The sequence below is a fragment of the Neolamprologus brichardi genome, chromosome 18, assembly GCF_056152115.1.
Source record: "Neolamprologus brichardi isolate AB-2024 chromosome 18, ASM5615211v1, whole genome shotgun sequence".
NCBI lineage: Eukaryota > Metazoa > Chordata > Actinopteri > Cichliformes > Cichlidae > Neolamprologus > Neolamprologus brichardi.
The window spans coordinates 8,403,762-8,415,213 of NC_142121.1; the positions used below are offsets into that span (position 1 = coordinate 8,403,762).

The 11,452-nt window shown below is 40.9% G+C and overlaps 1 pseudogene; it reads right to left on the minus strand.

The window, feature by feature from the left end:
- Positions 1-6,586: 6,586 nt before the first annotated feature.
- On the minus strand, positions 6,587-10,364 carry LOC148097626 (tripartite motif-containing protein 16-like; annotated as a pseudogene).
- Between the last annotated feature and the right edge of the window lie 1,088 nt (positions 10,365-11,452).

Consider the following 11,452-nt stretch of genomic DNA (forward strand, 5'->3'; position numbering starts at 1 on the left):
GATTTTCCTTCTTCCTCCAGGAGGGGCGAGCGGAGAAGCGAGTTGGGGAGCACACACACTAAGGGAGTTACAACACCGAACGCACTGGGAGCAAGGGACGAGCACGATTGGAAAAATTGCACTTTTGAGTGAATTGTTGGACTTGCCTGTCTGTTTCACTGTAAATAAACGCACTGTGTTTCTGTGAAGAAGAACCGCGCCTGGGTCCCTCTTTTCCGTGACGTTGAAATTGTTATTTTAAAAAAAGGTAAATGGCTGCAAATAACTTTGTTTGCAAAACTTGTGCATAAGATTTTAAAATTGACAACTGCATTTAATGTCATGAAAGTTATGAAATATGATTCAATAAACATGTTTGTGGTTGTTACAGTAAAAAATATAACCTTTTCTACTCGGATTTTATGTTTTCTGTCTGATTTTAGATCAATTGTGCTAATACGGTTTGTCAAAATGAAAACATAACTGTAAATTCAGACATGTGAGGTTGTGCTGAAAAGAATGAAACCAAACAAGGCAAAGCAAAAAGTTTTTAAAGGTAAAATGTGGAGGGAAAATCAAAAGTAGTAAAAAATGGCCAATTAAAACCTGGACCCCAGAGGGTTAAACGTTTTTTTTTAAAGTAACACAATAGTTACTTTTCAAGTAATTAATTATTTTTAAAATATTGTAACTCAGTTACTTTTTTGAAGAAGAAACTAGTAAAAATAATTAATTACTTTTTCAAACTTGCCCAACACTGGGTAACAGTAAATAATAAATGCTGAATCTTTTTAAGCAGTACACAAAATCGATAATGCTTGATATGTTGAGGCAGCAGCCACCCAAGATAGTGCGAGTCTGTAAGTACCTGCGTGCACACGTGAGTGTGTGAGCGCTGGTATTCATAAGGTTTCTCCATGCAAGTGTCTGATAGTACGTATTCTGTCTCACGGGTATTTCTGAGGCATGTTTTTTATAAGTTTGTTATATGACAGGTCAGAGTCATTTGTTCTGTAAGTAATGGGATCAACGTTTCAATGAATGGGTCTATTCCTGATCTTCTAATGGCAAACCTGCCATCTAGTGGGTTAACGGGGAAGCGCCAAGTGAGGGGATGAGCAGGAGTTTCTCTCCCAGCGCTCGACAGGGAAGGTCCATTTCTCTGTCTCACCTCCTACAGGAAATGAGGCTCACCAGCAACTGCATTTACACCATGTTGTTCAGACCCATCCTGATACAGACACATCTGTGAAGGGAGGCACTAACAGGGTTTGTTTGATTTACAACTTTCAGTAAAAACTGCAACCTACTTAAAGTTTGATAGCTGCACTTGGTGTTTGGACATTCTCAGAAAGGTTATTTATAGTCTTATTTATTTATATTTTTACAATTTTGAGTAGGTCAAAAGTTCATTATAATATTGTAAATTTAGTTGTTTTTAACATGAAACAAATCCATCCTGGCGCTGTTGGTGTTTCATCAACAACCATAGATCCTTTGGTCTGTTTATTGTGTTACTTCTGACATGTCTCACACCTTCTTATCATATTCTTTATCTCTCTGTTCATTCCAGCCCAAAAGACTGTCTCTCTTGCCCTTCTTTTGCATTTCTCAATTGTGAGATGGCCTTCATGTATTCTGGTAAGCATCTCTTGCCTCATTGTCTGTGAAATGACGATTTTGTCCTGCTTCAATAGCAGTCCATTGACTACACTGAGTTCTCCTCTAATATGGTAGAAGAGTGGACACGAGCCAACAAACATCCATTTGACATGCTTTCCATAACATGTTGCAGTTCTGTGTCTTGTGCAGTCTCATCAGTTATTTGCTTAGATTTCATGTCTGGCACAGGAAGTTTGGCAGAGACCATGTTTATGTGAGTCTGAATGTCTTCTTCTGTTGTACTCACCATGCCCCCTGTGGGTGCTCGTAAGAGTGCATCTGCAATTATCAGGCGCTTTCCTGGCGTGTAAACTAGCTGAAAGTCACATCTCTGCATTCTCATTATCAGACGCTAAATTCTTGGCGTCATTTCATTCAAGTTCTTCTTGATGATAGATACTAGTGGGCAAGGATCTGTTTCTGCAGTGAAAGAGGGTAAGCCACATACAAAGCTGTGGAACCTCTCTAAGCCAAAAATAAATAAATAAATAATTTATATAGCATCTTTCATGACAGAATCACAAAGTGCTGCACATAAGATTACAAGTCATAAAAAGATTTAAAAACGACTAAATAAAACAGGCAAAAAATGAACCAAAAGCAGTTTTAAAAAGGTGAGTTTTGAGTTGTTTTTTAAAAACAGCTACTGAGTCCACAGTTCTTAATGTTTGGGGGAGAGAGGTCCACAGTCTCGGGGCCACAGTGGCAAAAGCTCTGTCGCCCTTAGTTCTCATCTTAGTCTGTTTTATAGCAAGTAAGCCCTGATCAGATGACCTCAGGGACCTGCTGGGGACATCGGGCTGTAGCAGATCAGAGATGTAGGCTGGTGCCAGTCCGTGCACAGCTCTGTAAGTCAAGACCAGGATCTTAAAATGGACTCTAAATTCAACAGGAAGCTGAGATAACAACGGTGTCACATGTGAGTACTTGGAGGATTTTGTCAAAAGCCTAGCTGCAGCGTTTTGCATGCATGTATAGCAATCTGCAGTTCAGAGCGAGATAAAATCGGGCTTAGCTTAGCCACATTTCTTAAGTGATAAAAACAAGACCGAACCAGAGATTTCACGTGCCCATCCAATGTGAGAGTCGAGTCAAAAGTGACACCGAAATTCCTGATAGAGGATTTAACATAGAGTGAGAGAGGACCAAGGGCTTTCAGTATCTGCCATAAAAATCTATCAGGGGCGCATACGAGGACTTCGGTTTTGCCCTCGTTGAGTTGGAGGAAATTTGCAGCCATCCAACGTTTGATCGAATCTAAGCAATAATTCAGACGCTGAAGCTTAGATAAATCCTGGGGCTTAAAAGAAACGTACAACTGAATATCAAATTCATTCTCACGTTATGAATTTTTGCAAGCAGAAAAGAAAGAAAATTTCACTAATTTCACTAAACAATGTCACTAATGGTGTTGAATAGCACCTTAGGATTGCCTCTGCTCTTTGTAACCAAGCGTGAGAAATGGGCAGCTCTCGCATCTCTGATCGCATTATTAAAAGAAGCTAAAAGGTCCTTTAGATAGAGGAGTTGAACATTTAGATGAGTTTTCCTCCACCTGTGCTCCGCTTTACGACAATCACGTTTTAGACGATGAATACTGTCATTTGGCCAAGGAGGAGATTTGGAGGCAGAAACACTCGTCTTAAAGCGGACAAATTTCATCTAAAATAGAAAGGCAATAATTATTAAAAAGACTGGTTGAGAAATCAAAACCATTTTGAGGAGATAGCTGTAAGTTAAAAGCATCCACAAATTTCTCCGCTGTGGAGGAGTTTAAGATGCGAGAGCTAACCATCCGTCTAACGGGGGACAAAGGCTCGTTAAAAGACAAGTTAAAAACAATAATGATCAGAAATATAAATGTTCTCAGAGCAAATGAAATCAATATTAAACCCAAAGTAAAAACAAGGTCCAGTGTGTGACCTTTGCTGTGTGTAGGACCGGACACATGCTGAGCAAAATGAAAAGAATCCATAATGTTCATAAAGTCTGTGGCGAATGGGTCGGAGTCATCATAAACGTGTATGTTAAAGTCCCCAACTATGAGCACCCGAGACAGCTTCATAGTAGCGGATAAGAAGTCACTGAGCTCTGATAAAAATAACCTGTTAGATCTATTAGAACCTATTAGGTGGACGATACACCACAGCACAGCAGAAAGGATCCTTGTTACCAACTTTAAGCAGCTGCAGCTCAAACGAAAGAAAATGTCCAATTTTAACGGAGCGGCAGGAGAAACGGTCCTGGAAAGCCACGGCAAGCCCACCACCCCAACCAGATAACCGAGGCCGGGTAATAAAAGTATAGCCATCCGGGCAGAGTTCAACAAGTGACGAGTAGTCTACATCCTGCTGCCAGGTCTCAGTCAGGAATAAAAAATCCATTTTTTTAGATAATATAAAACCATTCAACAAGAATGATTTATTAGACAGAGATCGAGCGTTAAAAAGCGCCATATTCAGTGAGCTAGAAGCCTCATTATTTGCAGAGGCTCGAGTTAAGGGACATAAATACACAGGGTTCGAGCCGTCACGCTCCTAGAATCAACTCACCGAGGGAAGAAAATGCCAGCCCGAAGAAGAGTCTGGATAAACCCTCCTAAGGTGGCACGGTCTCAAAGAGCCGGGCCCAGCGTATCCAAACAAGGCTGTGTTTGTGAGTGTCAGTGACACCAAACAACTGTCAGGATTGCCAATAAAACCATGCAAAATAAAAACCCCATCTTCGATAAAAGATGCGTGGACTCAGCACCCAGTCCATGAGTCATTGGAAAGTGGCTTAGGCTCCCAGCAAGCCAAGCAAAAGTGTGATAAATTGGTACAAACCATTCAGAGTGGAGAAAGATCTTTTTTCCTTAGACTCTGGAGACAAAGGCATCTGTCAGTAGCCCTCGGTTAAATCCAGTGTCTTGAGAAAGCGAGCAGTGCCTAACCGTTCCAGGAGTTTCTTGAGTCGGGGCATTGGGTAAGCATCAAACTGAGACACACTCATTCACCTTGTGGTAGTTGACAGAAACAAACAGACCCATCTGTCTTCACTTACAAGAACTATGGGGCTATACCACTCACTGTGCGGCTCTTTTATTACTCCCAGCATCAGTATTTCAGCCAATTCTCTCTAAATAATTTGTCTTTTAAGTTCAGGTAACCAGTAGGGCCGTGAACGCAGCGTCACACCAGGGCGGGTTATAAAATGGTGCTCTGTGAGAGCTGTACGGTCGGGCAGGGGGAGAACACATCTGCAAAAAGCTGCTGCAATGCAGCAACATCTGCTCTCTGGACCTGCGTGAGATGGTCATCACAATGGACAACGCAACTGAAAAATGACAACACATATTAAAAATGTATGTAGCAGTCTCATCTGCCATATGTTTGTTTATATACTGACCAAGAAACTCTCTCAGTGTTTCTGTTTGTTTCCATCCTCACAGTCAGTCACAGCCATCACACAGCATCAGGAAACATCTCTATGATTTAGAAAAGAAAACAGTCGTTCTAAACACAGTGACAGAGGACTGATGACTTCACTAATTGTACACATATGTACATGCACTGTGTTGCATAGCACAAAAAAGACTCAACTTATAAAATGTATATTTCATTGGAATTAAACAATTTCTGACTTTGGGACTGAAATTGAAGGCTTTCACATCCACGGTTGATCACAGAGTCAAAGTCCTTTATACACAGTCCTTCAAGTACAGATAATACAGGAAGATAGAGATCCTAAAAACACAGTTAAAGTAGCCAATAATGTGTTACATATAATTCATTTTAAGTTTATGTTGAGTTTTAAAATGTTCTCTGCAATAAAAGTTGTTACTCTCTGAAAAACCATCAGAGCTTCAACACCTGGTATATTACTCAGTAAACAAAACCAAAACGTTAAAGGCAGACATCTGAAAACAAGACGTCACTGATCAACAACGTGACAGAACGAGAGTCAACAGTTTACTGTCAGTCAGAGTTTGATCATTAACAGGGAGCAGCAGGGTACAAAAGTCACGCAGAGTAGCTGAAAGTATCCAAGTACATGTAAAACTGTCCTTTATACTTTCAGGGACTTTAATCAATAATCATTTTTTCTACTTATGTGCTGTTTTGCACTTCTTGCAGCTGAAATTGTGGCACAACCTTCAGGTTAAGTTTTAAATAAAAACAACAACAACTTGTTTTCCCCTCTCACAAAAAGCAGCTGTTGCTCAGCGCCACTTCAGATGTAAATGAATTTTTAGAAACTCAAACAAAGTCAAGTTTCCAGAAACTGTAACATTGTTTTCACTCCCATTAAAAATCTCACAGCCACTGATATTCATCTGTGAACATTTGCTAACCAGTAAAAATCTAACTATACATGCTGCTGGTCAGTTCAGCTCCATCTTCACCAGTTGTGACAGTTAAAATGATGCTTAGAGGTCAGATATGACACAATTGATCACATTCATGATTTTTCCTGTGGTGAGCAAATCCACACTGTAATTGAATCTGTTCTTTTAGAGAAAAGGTATAAATGAGGGGTGTCAAACATAAGGCTCGTGGGTCAGATTCGGCATGAAAAATTCTCCATCTGACCCGCTGGATGGCTCTTTCAGTCAAGCATATTGCATTAACTGATTAAAGATACACAACTATCACCTTTCAAAAGACACGGACAAGTCAGCCAGTAATGGGAAACACATGATGCATTTAAAGTTTATGTTCAACTGTAAAATCTTCTCTGTAATGTAAATTGTTCTGCTCTCTGACAAACCATCAGAGGTGCAGCACGTGTATCATTTGGTGTTTGAAGCAGAAACAAAAGCAAAGAGTTAAAGGAAGACACATTTGAAGAAGAAGGAAAATGAAAACAAGACGTCACTGAGCAACAAGCTGACAGAACGAGAGCCAACAGTTTACTATCAGAACTGAGGCTGATCATTAACAGGGAGCAGCAGGTAACAAGGTCATCAGCAGTGGAGGAAAGTATGGAAGTAATACTCAGCTTCATATTTGAGGATACTCGAGTATCTTAGCTGCAGGTCTGGAACAATGGTTTTATTTCCTTTCCCATTAAACATCTCACACAGCCCCTCATCTGTGACCCTTAGCAAACCCACTGGATATCTACCTGTACATAAAGGAGATCAGATCAGCTCCATCTAGACCAGCTGTAACAGGAAAATGCTGCTTACACTTTGATGCATCACTTTCAGTTTGTCATATAAGACAATATATCAGATTGAGGCATTATTTTCCTGCAGTGAGTAAATCTACTTTGTACTTTACTCTTTTCTTTTAGGTAAAGGGTCTAAACAGTACTTGTACACTGTGGAAATCCCATAAGAACGTCTCCTGAACTCTGAAAAATAACAAAACAAAGACTAAAAGGAGGTCATGGGTGCTGATGATGATGATGAGGATGATGATGAGGAGGAGGAGTAGCATGCATTTAAAAAGTGACTGATGTCCTAGAATACAACAGAACAGTGTCTCTACAAACTTATGAAAACATGACAGTCTTGCATTAGTTTGTATTCTTATGATTTCAAAAAACGAGGGAAAAATCTCCTTGAAATCCACAATTCCTTTTTGTTATTTCTTAGTGTGTGACGTATTTTATTGCCTTTATGATTGGTGCAAACAGTTTCCTGATTCATAATGGGAATAGATTTTAGACACAGGAGGAACACGCAGTGATCAGCAGGAGCAGCTTGGAGTCCAGTCTTCTTCACACTGAGGAGGGACATATATGCAGGAACAGTTGTCATAACTGTTACAACCACCAGATGGCGAAAGAGTCCCACTGCAACTTTAAGCCATGAAGGATGTGTCTTGATGTTTGCTTGTGATAAATCTGCTTTATGTGAGTCTTTTTCAGAAAGTAACAGTTATATGTCTGATTATATGTCTTTAATCAGTAAAGTCTTGCTTTGCTAGAAATCAATAAATAAATAATTGTAAACATGCAGCTGTATGTTAGAAGTCAAAGGGTCCTTAAGTCTTCTGTAAATTGACATTTGGACTTTCATTAATAATATTTGTGTTTCTGAGTCATTTTTGTGGAGACTTCTGTCCAACGTAGTGTCCAAATGAAGCCTGAAGCTTTTCTTCACCCTCTTGTCAGATGGTCAGCAACAAAACTCTGTTCCAACCAATGTCTGATAAGAGATGAGACACAGCAGCTGAGCAAATGATCATTTCATGCTGAAGACATCCTCAGACAGAATTAAATACATACATAAACACAGCCTGGTGCCAATAACACAGCTAATGACACTGCTGTATCACTGGCTTTACTGATTAAAGACCATATCTGAAGGAAATCTTTGAACACAACAGAAAGTGACCTTTTAAACCTGCGACACTGATGCTGCATTCAAGGACCATTAAAAACATCTGAAAGGACTTAAGAACATGAAGAAAATGTGACTTGTTTCTCTGTAATGAAGCTGTTTTAGTGAAGAAAGTTGAAAGGTCACAGAGCGACTGCTGAATCTTCTGCTCTAAACATGAACTCTGAACTTTGTGATGCTTCAGGAGGAAAACTGCTTCAGTTATTCTCTCAGATTAGTTTCATATTTTCTGCATCAGATTTGAGTGAGATCCTGGAATGAAGACAGAAGAAAAGACTTTGTTCAAAGTTTGATTTATAGTCAAACCTTCCAGTTTATTCACACAATAAAACATCAACACAATATATGAATTCATTCATTAAAATCACAGTTTTTCCTCATTTGTTTGATGATTTTGACAAAAACAAACACACACACATGGTCTGCCATACTCATGAAGAGAAATGTCGACATTTTTCAATACAAATATTCCAGAAACATTTAGAGGATAGAGAAGTTTACATTTTCATGTGGAGAAATATTTTAGTAAATCAAAATGATGATGAGCAGTGATAGCCTCCATAAACAGTCACAGGAAAGATCTCCTTTAAAAACTCAGAAACATCAAGAGAACAACTAGAAGATGTGGAGGTACCACCCATAATGTTTGACTGACAGCTGATCTCTGTGCAGAAATGATGGAGAGAAAATAAAATGAAACTAAAATACAGATTTAAACCCACAATATGAAAGACTTCAGTCTATTTCACTTTAATCAACTCAGCTGTGTCTCCATATTTATAGTAAACCATCAGTCCAGCATAGAGCAGCTGAGTGAATGTGGTCTGGACTCTGTGGAGGAGAGTCATGGTTTCAGAGACGCTGTAGAAGGACAAAATACCTGCTCTGTGATCCAGGTACACTCCTACTCTGGAGGAACGAGGACCTGAGACACGAGTTTCAATGTTGTTGTACCAAAATGTATAACTGTTTTTGAAATAATATAATGACCAAGATTTGTCATTATATCCAAATCCACATTTATTACCCCGTCCTTTTCTGCTGATATTCTTGTATGCGACTGCTACATAAACTCTCCCTCTCCTCTCCACCTCCCAGTAACAACGTCCAGTCAGACTCTCTCTACTCAGGACCTGAAACCATCCAGTGACCTGTCTGGATGATCAGAATAAGACTGTTGTTGATTCATTATTGTTACTTTTCTGTTCCCCTCTGATAATAACAGCCAGTTGAATGCTGTGTTTGGATCCAGTGTGATTTCACATGAATATTTTAAGAATCCAGCTCTGGTCTTTGGCTCTGGTTGTGACAGTAAAACATCCACTTCAGTGACTGTCAGTGAGATGTTTGTCCATTCCTCTCTCAGAATGTCCTGTAGTTTATCTCTGACCTCTGACACAGCTGCTGTCACATCCTCAAAGTAGCTCAGAGGACGGATATTGATGCTGGATGAGTCTGTAGACTCACTGAGTGCTGACAGTGAGGGGTAGTTGTGTAGAAACTGGATGTGATCCTCTGTGTGTGAGAGCTGCTTCAGCTCAGCATCTTTCCTCTTCAGCTCAGTGATCTCCTGCTCCAGCTTCTCCTGAAGCTCTTTGACTCGACTCACTTCAGTTTCCTGCTGGGATCTGATCTGCTGCTTCACATCAGAGCTTCTTTTCTGGATGAGATGGATCAGCTCAGTGAAGATCTTCTCACTGTGCTCCACTGTTTGATCAGCAGACTGATTGATGGCCTCCACCTCCTGTTGAAGCAGCTTCACATCTTTCTCTCTGTCCTGGATTCTCTGCTGGATGTTTTGTCGACTCACCTCCAGCTCTCTCTGCCTCTCAGTCCTTTCTGCTGCAGCTGAGACTGTGTCGTGGCCTTTATGTTCATCCACAGAGCAGAGATAACAGATACTCTGCTGATCAGTACGGCAGAACATCTTCATCACCTCATCATGACGAGAGCAGATGTTCTCCTGGAGCTTCTTGGAGGGCTCCACCAGCTTGTGTTTCTTTAATGGAGCCACATCGTAATGAGGCTGAAGGTGTTTCTTACAGTAAGATGCCAGACAGACTAAACAGGACCTGAAAGCTTTCATTTTTCTTCCAGTGCAGACATCACAGGCCACATCTTCAGGTCCAGCATAGCAGTGATCAGCAGGAGCAGCTTGGAGTCCAGTCTTCTTCAGCTCCTCCACTAAATCTGCTAACATGGTGCTTTTCTCCAGGACAGGCCTCGGTGTGAAAGTCCTCCGGCACTGAGGGCAGCTGTAGATTTTCTTCTTTTCCTCTTCATCCCAGAAGCTTTTAATACAGTTCCTGCAGTAGCTGTGTCCACAGGGAATAGTCACCGGATCCTTCAGTAGATCCAAACAGACTGAACAGCAGATTTTTGTTTGATCCATTTGATTCATGTGCTGTGCCGTTTCACCGTCTCTCAGTGACTGTCAGACAGTTTCACTTCCTCTGAACAGAAACAACCTCTGTGCTCTGAAGGGAAACAGATCTCTGCTCTTTTTCACCTCCTACAGGAAATGAGGCTCACCAGCAACTGCATTTACACCATGTTGTTTAGACCCATCCTGATACAGACACATCTGTGAAGGGAGGCACTAAAGAAATATTTTTACAGTGTGACTAAGAGCCGTTCAGACAATGCAGGGTGTGGTATGTTTGGTTACAGCATGCAGTAAGAAGTCTGACGCAGGTAAACTGGTTTAACTAGTTTAAACTGTTAAAATTAGTTTCAACTGGGTCAGCCCAGTTTAACTTTTCTTGAGTTATGACAGTCAACACTCAGTGAGTTCATTTTATATTTGAAAAAGTTCAGCAAAGTTTAGGATGCTGTGATGAATAAAAATAAATCAAACTTTATATTTTGACATTTTCTAATCTTAGTTCATTCTCACACTTACAGAATGATGCATGGGAACAACTGACTCCACTAAATCAAACAGAAAATCGCAGATTGCTGGATCGAAGATGGCGCCGATGTGTATGTCTTGCCGTCTGTTCCTCCAAATTTCTGTTTTAATGTTTTTATTCTGCTATGATGTAGACTCCCTGCTGCTCTATGATCACCACGTTTTACTTGATCTTCGACTATCTCCCAATACGCCGTTGTGTAGACTGGGAAATGCACACAAAATACCGCCTCCACTCCTGTCGTTGGTTCCTACTCACCTGCTCCGTGTACCTGTGCCGTCTCTGCGGAAGCGAGGTCGCTGTCGCGGCAAACGGAGTGGGAGATTACTGAAATTGAAGGCCTGTCTGGCGTTTTGTTTTGCTGTCCCTGGCGTTGCCTGTCGCCCCCCTTTTCCCTGGCATCTTCGTAAGCCATCCTATACGTATCTGGTGCCGCTCGCTGGCTCTGAGCTGTTCCCGCCCGGCCGCTCCCTGCCTCCCTGTCCACGGCAGCGCGGAGTGAATCTGCAAAACCTGCGTTATGTTGCGCGAGCTTCTAAGTCTGGTGACTATTCAACTCCGGCCAAAT